At 37.2% G+C, this 13,831-nt stretch overlaps 1 protein-coding gene across 4 annotated transcripts in view; it reads left to right on the forward strand.

Moving 5' to 3' along the window:
* Positions 1-13,831, forward strand: part of LOC138211068 (teneurin-3) — a 185,607-nt gene that overhangs the window by 2,454 nt on the left and 169,322 nt on the right. For 2 of the 4 annotated variants that reach the window (XM_069170649.1, XM_069170650.1), the window contains exons 3-4: positions 1,131-1,251; positions 4,821-4,905. The gene's annotated coding sequence lies outside the window, so the exon portion shown is untranslated. The remainder of the gene's footprint in view (positions 1-1,130; positions 1,252-4,820; positions 4,906-13,831) is intronic. The other 2 variants (XM_069170651.1, XM_069170652.1) reach the window with 1 other exon arrangement.

Consider the following 13,831-nt stretch of genomic DNA (forward strand, 5'->3'; position numbering starts at 1 on the left):
GGACAGTACACCAATTTTCGGAGCAGGAGAAATGTGTAAGTATGAAGGTGTCTTTATTATGCAAGCAAAAAAACAAAAACAAAAAAAGCAAATTTCTCACACTGCAATTAAAAAAAAATCAAGTTTGTAAATACAAATATATAAACTGAGAATTAAATTATTTGCATGGCAAACTAATTTGCTCTTATTGTTTTCTTAGTTTTGGTCACAGAATTAAGAATTTTGTTGTGACCAAAGGTTTTTGACTCGAGACCAAAGGTTTTCAGTTTGCAGCCAAAAAGGTCTGGTTTCGTAAGCAAAATTCTTAATTATGTGACCAAAACTGTGACAACTGTAAAAGCAAATTTGTTTGCAATGCAATAATTTTATTCTCAGTTTATATATTTTTACTTACAAACTTGACTTTTGATTGCAGTGCAAGAAATTTGCTATTAAAACAGTTTTTTTTTTTTTTTTTGCTTGCATAATAAAGACGCCAAAATACCTTCATAGTAGGTGGCTGTATGATACCAACGACTTGTGTAAACCAAAGAAAAAGGCAAGTGTATGTTTCAGTTTAAACGTATTTTAAAAAAAAAAATGTACACCAGACTTTAGGTAAGAACAGTTTCAACACTTTTGTTTTTGTGGACATTTTAAAACACTCATTTAAGAAAAAAATAACTGTAAAATACCTTCAAAATTAGTTTTTTAAATTTCAAATTTGAATTTCTTATTTTGAGAGTTAAGTTTTGATGTAATTCAGCGTAAAAGCTGCACTCTCTCAGGACTGGCTAAGCTGGTCCCAGGCCAAGCTAATCTGTAAATATATTTTAGACAAAATTCCTCACTTTTGGGACTCCTTCTATTTGTTAGAATATGGTTGTAAACAGAATCTGCTATAACATCGTGGTCAATTTGTAGTATTCTAACAAGAAAGTATCATACTACTCACTAAATAGCCACGAAAGCTATGTGGCAGGCTATTGCTTGCTATCATGCTTACTTACTGGACTACTAACATCCAGATTTTTTATTTTTTTTGTCCAGGTTTGCTGGACTGCTAACATCCAGCTTTTTGTGTGTGCAGGTTTTCTGTGTGACTTTGTGACCTGGAAGTTTTCAATAGTTGTACTCATTATTTCCACCAGGATGCCCGCACAGGACCACTTCAAGAGTGGAAGCAGAAACCCGGCTTTGTTGTTGGCACCCCGGGATCGCAGTGACTTCTCTCAAGTGGTTAATTTACTCTGCAGGTGCCAGGAAACCAAGGTACGTATTTGATGCTTGTGCTTTCGGTCGACGGTACTGCTTGTGCTTTTTACAGTAGATGGACAGTACGTTTGTGTTCGGCAAATGTCAGCAAGCTGTCTGAGCTGACCTTGTTGCTGGCTGTTTCTCAGGCCGTTTTCAGCTTTATTTCTCATGTGTCTGCAGCTGTAATTAGCTTGACACAAATTCAGTTTGTTCCAGGTATGATTTTGTTGCAGTGTACTATCTACTAATGATGGAGCCTTCACACTGTTTTATTTGACATCTGCTTGGCACTTGCGTTATGCCTTCATGCTACTGATGTCAGCAGGAAAATATAATAATCATGTATCAATATTTATACTCGAGGACAGTAATGTTTATTGTTTTAGAGTGCAAATGTCTTACATTCTTTTTAATGAATTGATTTTCACAGCAAGGCTAATGTCATATATAACGTAGTCACGTTTAATTTTTTTCCCCCCGCATACTTCATAACCCCTAATCTTTGCCAATTTTCATGGAGATGTGAGCACCTTGATTTTCCTCTAAGAGATCATTTACATCGATTAAAATAATCAGGCAATTTCTTGATATTAAATGATAAGATTTAAGACCCATCAACAATTTTAAACAAATACGGGAAGCCACAGTATTCAGCCGACTAAGGTTGTAACTTAAGTCGGTTACACAGCATCCGTGTGTCCAGTAGTGTAACTTCATCACTCGGTCCGTTCTTCACTCCCTCACTCACTGAGTTAATGACAGACATTCACATTTGTCAGGCTGATAGAAGCTGATAGTCCATATATAGTGGATTCAGACAAGGTTCAGACTCTTTCACTATTTGCGGACTTGCTATTGTACCGAAGATTGAATTTCCAATGAATACGATCGAGAGAAGTGATAACCTTCAAAAGTGATGACCGTCTCAGCGGCAGGGCCTTTATGGCTTACGGCAGCTTGGAGATTGCCAAACAACGTTTAAAGGACTCTAATACTCTAAGCAAAGAGATTCTGTGGTCAAAATATTGAACTCTTTAAAGCAGACCTCTACGCACCACAGGCACTGCTTAGTGCCTTAATAATACCATTATTATTACAGAATTGAAGGAAGGATGAATGCAGCCAAATACGGAGATCGTTGCAGAAAACATGTTTTAGAGTGCAGCCTCCTTAGACTGGGTCAGAGGTTCACCTTTCAGCTTGGCAATAACACAAAGCATCCAACAATGCTGGAGTGGTTTAAGGACAGGGCTGTCCTTGAGTGGCCCAGTGCTCCCTGACTTAAGCCCTGTATAACATCTGTGGAGGGACCTAAGGGAGGAGGGGGGGGGGGGGGGTGTAGTTCACAGACACTTCCTATTTAACAGAGCCTGAGGATGGATCTGCCCGGAAGAAAGGGTTAAACTGCCGAAATGCACCCAAAGTACCCAAATTTTGTAAAGACCATTGCTGCCAGAAGGGACTTCTAGGTGATAAATTAAGGGTTTGAATACTTTTGTAAATGAGAAATTTTTGCTTTTGAGTTTTTATGAAAATGTTAAAGTTTCATTTTGCACTATGGGTTATTGCTGGGCAAAATTATATTTAAATCTTCTGAATACTTTCTGAATCCAATGTGTTCAAACTAAGAGGCTGGCTCGTTCGAAGGATGTGCTCCACAAAGGTAGTCCCTCAGAAGACACAAAGTCTACACTGAGCCTTAACCTTTTGTAAAAATCAAATGGTCCAGCCAGAAACCAAAATTAATTGTACATTCAGCCAATGTTAGCTCATAACGTGTAAAATAGAGACTAATAGTAAGCCAGAATAAGGTTTATTACATTCTCCACTGCATACGTCCAAAAAGTACCTTTACTGTGTAACTCACAGCCAACATTTTAGATTTTGCCTCAGACAAATATTAATAATCTTGGGTTTACAAGAACATCAAAAATGTTGTTCTTATGAAAGGTGCCCATAGCTACAGGTTTGTTTACTAATGAAGCAATACAGGAAATAGAAGCAGGCTTCTTTGAAAAATCCTTGGTTTCCCTGCTGGATTTTGCTCATAAAAATAAATTGTATGATTGTCGCAGACAGTTCACTCATACCTGCTGCCCAACGGAGAGATTATTGGCCCATCAAAGACGAAACAAATGACGAACGCAAACCTTCCGACTTAATGCGTTGGATTTTGATTACAATTCACTTATCAACTGAATTTCCCTTGGAGAACAGTTTTGGCATGAAGTCATCAGTTGAGTGTCGTCTTTAATCCTTTAAGAATATAAATCTGTTGCGATGTTCCATCAGTCCTTTCCTCGGCTCCTTCAATTTACCTCCTGGTAGGAGGCGGTTGATCATGACAGAGCGAAAGAAACAGACTGTGGTGAAAAGTTCTGGCATACTCTCCAAGTCGTACCATATGGTACTGCCTTGACACTACATACCTCATGCAGGGATTTTCTTTCAAGTTCTTGGAATAGCATATCACAGCAGAGGAGGAAAAGTGTCCCTTAGAACAGAAAACTTGATAGAATTAGATCTTGTCATTCTGTACCAAACAAGAACAAAGCTGGGGCCAGGCAGGGAAACTAACAATATAGTCTAACCTTGAGACGTGGACGCCAACAGCGTGCCCTCTTTTACATTATTCATATGAAAAATACAATTTTCACTTATATTTTATTCATTGGTTTTCCTTAAACAATGGAAAGTCCTAGTGTGATTTTGACAGGTGTCTGATGGAGAGAAAATGGATGAGAGAGAAAGAGAGAGTATTATTACTGTCACCTGTGTTATTGATCCAAATTAAAGAACAGCATCTAAAGCAGTCTCTTTTTGATAATAACTTCATAAATCACCAATGTACTTTCAAGTTATTTCTTAATGTCCTTCGTAGTAGTCTCAGAGGGTAAAAACAATGTCAGTATGGGCGAGTGCAATGATATCTTAAAAGATGCATGCATGGATCAGCGAACCATCACGCCGCTGTATATAACACCTGATGGACAATATATCTGCCGTCTGATTGACAGCTGCTGACAAATGTTGTTGCAATATACAGTGGATGTTTCAAATTGTAGCCCAGGTGATACTAGCTTTTTGAATCCGATACCTATATAGATATTTGTGAGTTACAAAATACATCAGTAATATATGAGGTGTTTTTGTTACTGGAATATATAATGTAAACAAAAAAATGTTGTTTTTTTACAGAATTTTGTTGTAGACAGTTTTAGTGGTATGAGTTGAAAAAAATTCTTTAAACTTTTACATATTTTGGACTCGGTAAGATTTAGGGAAACTTAAAAAAAATAAAATAAAAGAAGTTTGTATTTTAACAGTGATTTGACAGAGAATATGACTCTATTCACTGGAACTGTTAACAGTTTAAAATGTGCTCAGTGAAAGATGCTCACTCAAGGGAATATCGTCACAGTAAAAAAAAAATGTTGTTAGATTTCATTTTCAAAAACAAGTTCACTTTTTTTTTTTAACCCTCTCAAAAAAAAAAAATGAATACAGAACAAATGAGTTTTTTCTTTTTATCATCCCGAATGCCAGCTTTGTCTATTAGCTCTCTTTTTTACTCTTTTCCACAGTGTCCAAAACAGATGGTTCGAAGGTTTGTCCGGAGCTTGTGTAACACAGATGCCCATGGAGAAGTTCTGATGCGAGAATTGACAGGTCTGTTAAAAGAAAAAAGTCGATTTTCAAAGGCAATAAATGGGGTAAAATGTCATTTAGGTAAACTGCAATCCCAGCTGTCCGACACAAGAACAAGAAAAAAAATCTCTTGGCTGGCACAGGATGGACTGTTCCTCGGAACAGATCTGTCTTCAGAGAAAACGCAACCTAAGTCTATCAACCAACATCAGTTAACAAAGTACTCCCACCTGAAAAGTTTGTTTTTCATCAACTTATAAAAAATAGGAGATGATATAGCCAATATTTCCCCTTTAACGCGTAGCCAAGAAATCCCAATCACCAAGCTAAATGCTAATTTATTTGACATACCTTCAATGTCAAGTTTAGTGTCCAACTGGACCATTCACTGCTCATGCTTTAAACTATTGTTTGAATCCCTTTGAAGTGTTTGTGAATGAAAAAAAAGTTGACATAATAATCCAGATTTAATTGATTAATACACAGTATGGTAGCAGTAATATATATACCAATGTAAACACAGCATTAATTCTGTATGTTTTCATTGTGGCTGAACTTTAATCATAACAAATAAGATGAAAACAGAAAGCTTAAGCTCCATCCCCACACAGAATATTTTAAAATATGTCTAAAAATTAATCAAGACCTAACGAAAATAAACTAGCGGGTCGTCATTTCGATTTTAACCTAGATAAGTCAGAAACGGCTTAGAAATGCTGACGGAAGGGGTAAAATAACAACAACAACACCTCCTGCCTCTTATTATGTGCGGCAGCGGCTAGTTTATTCGTTATTCTCATGTTTTCAGGCAGCATTAACGCCTGCATTGCATTTTACTGTATGGTAAATCTCTCTTGCCAATACCTGTTCCATACAAAGTTTTACATACTATGCACATATGTTAAGGAAAGCCAATGTCATTCAATAACAAGACCTCATTTGAGCCAACTCATTGTATAAACCGTTTTTTTTTTTTTTATTATTATTTTAACTTCCCGTCATGTCAGCTCTTGAGATCATGTCAGCAAATCTGCATAGTAAGTCAGCCTTCTACAGAGGCTTCAGGAGCTTAGATACAGCTGTATTATTTGTGATTGAATGTTTGAGTCCCCTGCAAACTAGGATTTGGGGCCATTCAGTGTTTGCTTTTTCATTTAGTTGAAGCTTGCTGAACAGACTGTCAGACATGCCGGATTAAAGATAAACCCATGCATGCACTTCTAACTAACAGTCAGACTTCTAAGTAGCAGGAAGACAGTGCCCAGTTAGATGTCATGTACGCTGCGTTGGTGCTCCTGTTGGGGGAGAAAATAGGCAAGTTTCAGAGCGGAGAAAACCGTACAGTGTGAGACCACATAATGGTTTGTTGTCATGAGCCAGCTCTGTCTGTGGGTGGATGAATGCTCGGGAGGAACTTGGGAGTACAACCTCACTGTTCATTCTGCTCTGCACAAAATCTGTTCAGAAAGCAGTTGAAGAATCGAGAGCCTGTTAGCTCTGCTTTCGAGTTTGATTTAAGTTATCTGCACGGCAAAATATCAGAGCTACCTTCTTCCAGATCTTTTCTTTAGCATCGTGATTACTGATGGCATTTGAGGACTATTCCACTAATGGAAGTCAAGGCATATTTTTCTCTGACGTGCATTTTATGTGCAAACTGCCAACGGATAGTTTATTTTCCATCGCATAAACTACATCTGTCTAAAGACAATAAAATACAATGTTATATTCTCAACCTAGCCAGCGTGTATGCCCACCCTACACTCTCCTGATACTGTATGTAATAAAGTATAACGTACTCTCCTTTGTACATAGTTTTATGATAAATGATACAGTAGGTTGTAGCTTGTGTGCCAAACATATGAAAAATGGCAACAGGAAATTACACATTATTCTTATTTATTTTCCATTTCACGTAAAGAAGATCCATCTCTCAGGAGTTCATTTGAATAAAGTTGTGCAAAGAACACCCCCAAGCACATCAATAAAAAAAAAATTGGACTTGGGGATTAAGTTAGAGGAAAATACAGTACATTAAAAGTCCCTTGCGAAGTTACATCTGGGACAAGGTTCCTTAATTCTATTACCTAGATTTCTGTGCTGCCCTCTCCATTTATTGAAATCACTCCTCACTTCTTCTTTTGTTGTCACAAGCGATAAATTCAAACATCTCGGTAAAGGTTTTAGATGCACCTCACGTACCGCGGGTCTATTAAGGTCACTCTGCTGGGAGGGGAAAATGCTGTTTAGACAAAGGGAAGCGACAGAGCAGAGCTCATCAGTAGCTTTAGTGATCCTGCTAAGTCAATCACAATGTAATTGTGCCGGTGATCCAGAGGATGGGGCTGAAGCATTAACCACACAGAGCTGTTCTGCAATTCTCTTTATGACACAGTGTGTCTAATAATAAAGCTGCAGCCTTGTACCCGGCATGACAAGTCTGAAGACCACTACTTTAAATCAGATTTCCAAGTGGTTATGGTCTAACTCACAGCCCACCGATGTGTCTGAATTGTTTAAATAATAGGGAAGAAACTATAAAAGCAAAATAACTCGAAGAAAATGAGGTGGATGTGGGGTTATTTCCCTGTAAATATAGCGTTGGCACATAAAAAAAAAAACTTTTACAACCAACTGCTGCACAAACCTGATCCCCGAACATCTTCAAACGATGTTTTAAGGGTGGTTTGAAATGTCTTTAGTGGAAAAAAAAAAAACCATCTTGGTAAATGTATCACAAAAACCACAGGTATTACTCTGGAGATTTAAAATCCTCTTCACGCATAAGAGAGCAAGAAGAGGCACTTTTTCCAGCACTGGCAGGGGCACGTCGGGCTTTTCTTTTTCTCTTTCTATTCCCAGCCGCCTGAAACGTCCTGATAAGACACGCTGGTATCTAGGGAGGAGTAACCTTAGTATGCTGAGGTGGAATTCAAGTTGTTTGATGGGCTGACTGATTAACTGTTTTCATATTTCATTTTTTTTTTTAATTCCCTGGTGTTGCTAAGGGACAACCAGCCTTTGAAATAGTGACAGTGGTGCTGTTAGACCTTCTCTATGAAGCCACTCCGGTAGGGACTGAAGTCCAACAGTTAGTCATAAAATGGAAACAAATAAAAACTGTCGCAAACCGCATAAACTTAAGTATTGTGACTGTTATGAGTCAGAGAAGAGGGCTTTAAACATTCTTTAACCAGATTAAATAGAAGTATTTTTGCTACACTACCTGAATGAACTGAAATATGTATTGATCAGTACCTTAAAAAAAAAAACAGCTATACAAAGCTGTAATCTTTCACGATTAAAAACTGCAGCCATATTAAGAGATGGCATGCATTTTTACCAGCTTTAATTTAGGGATAGAAATTAACTTTGAAAAGAAGTCAACATTTTTTAGATTGTCAATAAAGCCCGAGAGTAAACTTAAACGAACGATGTGTTTTCCACTGCTGGCACTGCAGCCTTACTTTCGACTATACTCACTTTTGATACTTTTTGGGATTTAAAAAGAAATTGCGGCCAATTGCAACGTGGCTCTACTTAACAGTGGCAGTATGTTCAGGATGTGTTGCAAGTTGCAAGTGTTATGCAAGCAGTGAGGCGGTTACTGTGATCTATAGTGTTTTAATGTCACTTTCTAGACTTTTTTTTTTTTTTTAACCAAACATAGTATGAGGTATCAGGTCCCATTTACAACTTTAGTACAAAGCAAAACAACAAAAAAAGCAAGCCAAGATAAACAAAGAGGCGTTACAACCTTCCGCTGTCTGTGAAACTCAGCCCATTAGTTCCTATGAGTTCTCACTCTTCACAAACACTTCTCTTTGATTTGACAAAACAGCTGCACAACTGTGTTTTTATTCTTTATTCAAAGTATTTTAACAACACTTTTGATGAATTAGTGACAGTGTGTGTGACCATGTTCGTAGCGCAGAGACGACAACGTCGACTGACTTGACGAGAGAGGTGGTAAAGACGTGCAGCAAGGAAACAGAAGAATATCCTCTATAGGTTTTATCCAGGAAATACTTTGGTTCATCTGTTATTGATTTGGGTCTTTTCAAGGTATTTGATAATAATATACAGAACCAGCCCGTGTTATTTTTTTAAATAAGCCCTACACTCTTACATCTCTCCAAAATACGATACCTTATAAGGCTTTTTAATAATCCCTCTGAAGAACTTAAGGCAAACAAAAAAGTTTTACGTTCAAAATATTAAAAAAATGGCATGATGGAGAAAACTTTATTTTATTGATTTATTGAAGGTGACACTAACTGCACCAATCTGCACCTTGCTGTGTCTGTTCACATCATTAAAAAAAAAAAAAAATTTAAAAGCAGAAAGGAACATTTTCGTTGAAAGAGACAACAAAGGCATTCCCAGCATGTGTAGTCTTTGGTTGTTGACGTTAAAGTGAAGCGAGCGCACTCACCCACCTGCTGGATATTAGTGTTAGTCCTCAGCATGATATTCTGACATCAAACTAGTTCTTTTTAGTTTTTAACGTAATCCTTTTAGGTGGAGAAACCCAATCAGACCATAATACCCATTACTTGCCTTATGTTAGACGAGTTTGGGGTCAAGGGCCTTTGTCAATGACTTTGTGTCGGTGTTGTTCGGCACTAAAGAAGTAACACTTGGAAGCCCTCAGTCACTGGCTCACAGAGGGAATACCGTCTGCCGTCAGGGATTGAGCCAACTACCTTATTAATTAGCCTATGCAGCTTTAGGCCAACCTGCTAACCCATTTAATGAGTAAATAATTGCTTCTTAGGTCTTATGTCATCATGTCTTTTATTAATATGGGAAGTTATCTTAAAATTACTCTTGAACCCTCGGAGTGCCAAAACAAATTTGGAGCAGAGGAGAATTTGGCCCAAGGATCCGTCTTCGAGCCATAAATCTTGGAGGATTTGTTCCAAAATAAGATAAATTCCAATTCGATTCCTTGAGGGTTTTAAGAATTGTCCAAAGACTTTTTGACAAGGGATTGTTATCAAATAATTGGAAAAGTACATCCAATTTAAATATCTTTCTAGAACTTGTACAAACAGATAAATGAAACGTTTGGCTCCGTTACTGATGTTTTCGCTGTTATTCCTTTTACCTGACTTTGTTTTCACTTGAACAGTTTGTAAGCACGGCCAAATATCATATTCATTTCAATGAAACTAATTTACGCTCATTATTTTGTACCAATAGCAGCTTCAAAGCACATTAAGTCATATGCAGAGTGATATATACAGTAGCTCATTTATTAGTCCTTCAGGGTCAAACTATCAGGAGAAATAGAGGAAAAACAAGTAATTCTAGTAACTCGTATCACTTGACATGTTGTCTTAACTTTGAACAATTCCCTGCGGGTGTTTTGGCATTTTGCTAAGATATTCCTTTTTCAGTTGCAAATCAATAACTTGCTTTGGCTCCTTGGTCTACGGCTGACTTGTGATTGATACATTGCAAATCAATGGGGATTTTTTTTTTTTTACGAAGTTGATATCTTTATTGCACTGCTGTGATGTGAAGTCATTAATTTATTGTGTCTGCGTCGAGCTCTGCTCTTCTGCAGTTAATCATGCCATGAAAGGGATGTGCGATGTTTGCCTTTAAAGCAGGAATATTTGGTTTAATTGCTCACTGACTTGTAATCTGGAGCCTGGATGTCTGTCAAAAGACCGGTGAAGGTGCACTGAAGCTGTACTTTTGTTGGAAAGCTCAAATCTGTCATTATGACCTTGGTTTCTTTTTGTACTTTATTTGTAAAAAAAAAAAACCCAAAAAAACAGGGCATAAATGAGAAACTATCACATCACTCATATAGTCAGTGGTGTACAATTTTTGTAGCAACTGTATAGCTTTAGAGGTTCAAGACCGCCCGGAATCAATAAAAACAAACCGCCAGTTAATCAGCAAATTTAAAAACACGCCCAAATTTTAAGATACGCCGAGCTTTCTTCTCTTCTCTTTCTTCTCTTATCAGATTACATGACCTCTTTTCTCAAAATAGAAAGTGGATTAAAAGTCTGAGTATCAATCGGTTTCATTTGCCGTGTAAAGTTTGCAATTCGTTTAGCTGGTAAGTAATGACCATCAGTGGGTTTGTAAATAACCTACTTAGAGAAAATGATACTAGAAAAAGAGCTCATTAGCAAGAACAATGCTTGCACTGGCAGTGTAGAACCATCTAATCCTTGTCTTCTGTAGTTTAATGCCTGTCTTAAAACAGTTCAGGGTCCATTCTCTAACAGTGGGAGTCATTTCACCCATTCGTGCCTGACTGCTGATGCCAAAAACCTATGCTGCACGTCTCTTTAGATAAATGGTTTCAATATTGAATTATAAGATCTTAAAAAACACATTACAGTTGATGCCACGCATTACCAGAAAATTGTACAGCAACAGCTTCCGCTCACCTGTTTTATTTCTAGATGTCTTTCAGATGTTTAAATTAAGTTAAAAGGGGCCTATCAGTTGAAGAATCGTTTGATATGTATTCAAAATTCACGAGAATTTTTTTTAGATTTGAGATTTGGTCCAAATATCTGGCGAGCTCGTGAGAGAGATTGATGTCCTGATACAAATATTCTTTCTCTATATTTAGTCATTTGTTTTTTTACGTGATTTGTTTTCATAAAAGTAAAAAAAAATAAAAGGGATTTTAAGTAGTAGAGTGATTAGACTTATTTTTTGTGACTTGTTGTCACATTCAATTGTGACAAAGCATCATAGATCCCTGCAATTTACATGAGGAAGAATAGGAACACTTTGACATTCCTGGAGAGGTATTTTTATGGAGTTTTGTATTCTGAGCCCCATGAACCCACGACAGCGTACAGGTAGTGATAATAATTTGAAAGGAAGGCTGTTCGTGAGCTACAGCGTGTCTGTGGACAGTCCCGAACAATAGAAAAAGTTTTTTTTTTTTGTTTTTGCTGCTGTTCATGCTGATGCCTAACAGCTAAGATAACAGCTGCTTTTTAACTGGCTGGTTGTGAAGCAATTTGTCAAGAATCCTGACAACTTAGACTAGAAATTCTACAACAGAGGAATGCAAGTGTCAATCCAGTCTTTGTAATGTAGACAGGCCCCAATGATGTTAAGATGTGCTGCTAAAGACAGAATTTCTAACCTCTCCTGAAGGGACTGCTGAAACTGTAAATGTGAAACTGTCTCAGCTAAATTACATGCAGGGCATTTCTTGTGTGACAGATACAGAGATAGTATGTCAATAACAATTTGTGCGTTAATTATTTATTTGAACAACAAAAACTTAATCTACAACTATTTTGATATTAAATATATTAATTCATGTCATTTTCAAACACATAATATCAAACTTTCTCCAGTTCTAGTTTGAGAAACTGAAATTGGATATGTTGAGATTTTTTTTTTTTTACATAAAAATGATGTCCTCAAAGGAGAAATTTGTCAACATCTGTTTAATCTAAAAGAAAATTAAGTTTTCAATATGTTACAACCTTGTTTGTAGTGTATGTCTCCAACCTTGTTTCCTCTGAGAGCTACTTTGACAAATGAAAGTGTTTGAGGGTTACTCATGTAGCTCTTGGACACTTCAGCATTTATTCACATAGCTGAGCTCCACCAAACCAGCTGAATAAGCTTCTTTTATGCGAACAATAACAAATTGATTGTCAATACACATATATAATCAAGCTTCCGGGTAGCTCACGAGCTACTGTTTGGAGACTCCTGCTTTACAAATACAAAGAATATGTAGAACATTTGGTAAGCAAATGAAATGTTATCCCGCAAACAAATTAAATTGTAAAAGTTAAGGTAGGACAATGGCGGCTGTGGCTCAGGTGGTACAGCGGTTTGCCTACTTATTGTAAGATTAGCGTTTAAAATCCCAGATCTTGCTGTCGGCATACCAGAGTGTCCTTGAGCAAGAGACTGAACCCTAAATTGCTTCCAATTGCATGCGGACTTTACATTGCAGCTCCGCCGCCATTTGTAAAGCATTTTATAGAGCGCTACGGTAAAAAGGTGCTATATAAGTGCAGGCAATTTAATACACATTTTACTTCAGTCATTTTTACTTCATCAAAATGGGTCTGTCTGAAGAACAATGTATTGAAAAGCTATCAAATAAAATACCGATATTTGTCGTCCTTAAATTGAAGCCACGCAAAAATATCGCAGTACACATTGTTGAAATAGCAGTAGGTGTAGGTGCCTCCACAAAGCCCACATTGTCATTGTTCGTTTTTTCAGAAATGGTTGCTCTAAATCAAATCTTTATTGTTCCAAGTCTTAAAAAATGTCCCTGAATTTTCTTTGGAGCTCAACAACTTATCACCATTATCAAAGTTTGAAATGTGTCCTATTTTCCAGTCGTAAATCAAATGCCGTTTGGCCATGACGTATTTATGAAGTGAAAAATAATCAAAAATGTCCTTTGCTGCACTGAGCACTGTTCTGAGCATGTGCTGAAATAACATAATGGCTGAAATGTCCTGTTTCAAAGTAATTTTTCACTTCAGGCGGTCCTTAAATACAATTGGGATGTAATATTGAAAAGAATTTAGGGCAAAGTAATGAAATCAGCCTCAGTATCTTGTGAGCACTGAGCACTGTTTCCACTGCTTCCTACAACACAACCGGTTCAATTGAAGTTAATTAGAATGAATGCAGGAGGAATTATTTGGACGAGTGAGACAAATTACCAATCTGTGAACCACAATTGAATTGTTTCGTTGGCAATAGAGCTTCCAATCAAGGTTGGACACCTCTCCTCTCCCTACTGACTTCAGATACCAAAAGACAATGCACACTCATTTGCTTAGTAAAGATTTTGTTTTGGCCACGCTGATTTCCAAATTCAATTTAAGGCCTATTTCTTGCTAAGCAAAAGAAAAGGTCCTCTGGAGTGCTGAAAGTATTGTAGTCCCTGTTCTGATCATTGTTTTCTTTCAGGTTGGAG

Source organism: Embiotoca jacksoni, unplaced genomic scaffold (assembly GCF_022577435.1).
Source record: "Embiotoca jacksoni isolate LCO1_2020_lvr unplaced genomic scaffold, fEmbJac1.0.p SCAF_5, whole genome shotgun sequence".
Classification (NCBI taxonomy): domain Eukaryota; kingdom Metazoa; phylum Chordata; class Actinopteri; family Embiotocidae; genus Embiotoca; species Embiotoca jacksoni.